This window comes from Chrysochloris asiatica, unplaced genomic scaffold, assembly GCF_000296735.1.
Source record: "Chrysochloris asiatica unplaced genomic scaffold, ChrAsi1.0 scaffold00024, whole genome shotgun sequence".
NCBI classification, from domain to species: Eukaryota; Metazoa; Chordata; class Mammalia; order Afrosoricida; family Chrysochloridae; genus Chrysochloris; species Chrysochloris asiatica.
Window position 1 is genome coordinate 5,947,912 of NW_006408542.1, and position 1,255 is coordinate 5,949,166.

Here is a 1,255-nt window from a genome sequence, read left to right on the forward strand (position 1 = left end):
TTTCCTCCATTCATGTCATCACAGTCTACTCTACTTTGAAGAGGCAGCTTTTCCCCAGTCATATTTTGAGTGCCTTCCAACCTGAGGGGCTCATCTTGGCACTATATCTGACAATATTCTGATGTTCTTCATCATGTTTCAATATTCAATATTCTGGTGCTGACAGTGTTCCACTGCTTTTCATAAGTTTTTCAGGAACTAAGTATTTAGATGTAGTCCATCTTTCCTACTTCCTAGTCTGTCTTCATCTGGAAGCTCAGCTGAAGCCTGCCCTCGTGGGTGACCCTGCTGGAATTTAAATACCCATGGAATAGCTTCTAGAATCACAACAACATGCAAACCACCACAGTATAACAAACTGACAGGCAACTGGTGGGCTGAACTTGTAAAGTCAGCAAATTCTAGAGCTGGACTGCCTAAGTTTGAGACTCAGCTCTGTACATATTAGCTGTGAGGCTTTAAATGGATTATTTAACCTCTTGATGCCTCAGTTTTCTAATCTGTAAGATGGAAATCATAACTACTTCATAGGGAAGTAGTTATAGGGCTGTTATGAATATTATATGTAATATCCCATGCCCACTCAGTTCTCTTTAAACTTTTATATATGTATGTTGTTGTTGTTAAGTGCCATCGAGTCAGTTTCAACCCATAGCGACCCTGAACAGGGTTTCCGAGGCTGTAAATCTTTATGGAAGCAGAAAGCCTCATCTTTTTCCTGCGGAGCAGCTGGTAGTTTCAAACTGCTGACCTTGAGGTTCACAGCCCAATTCGTAACCACTACGCTACCAGAGCTCTCTTCATCACTCACCTTTTTCACTTACCCAACTGTAACATACTATTTCCCAAAACTGTCTTGATCTAGTTTTGAGATCATGGTTTAAAAACTCTCAATTCTCTTTTAGAGGCCATTTTCTATCAGACTTTAGCACACCTAGGCTACAACACAGACAGACCAACAATACCTAACAACCAGGGCCACCCTCTTCTTTTCTGTTGTTGTTATTGTTAGGTGCCATTGAGTCAGTTATAACTTATAGTGACCCAATGGACAACAGAATAAAACACTGTCCAGCCCTGTGCCAGCCTCACAATTGCTGTTATGTTTGAGCCCACTGTTGCTGCAACTGTGTCAATCCATCTCATTGGAGGTTTTCCTCTTTTTCACTGACCTTGCACTTTACCAAGCATGATGTACTGTTCCAGGGACTTGTACCTCTTTAAAACATGACCAAACAACAAGGGATGAAGTCTC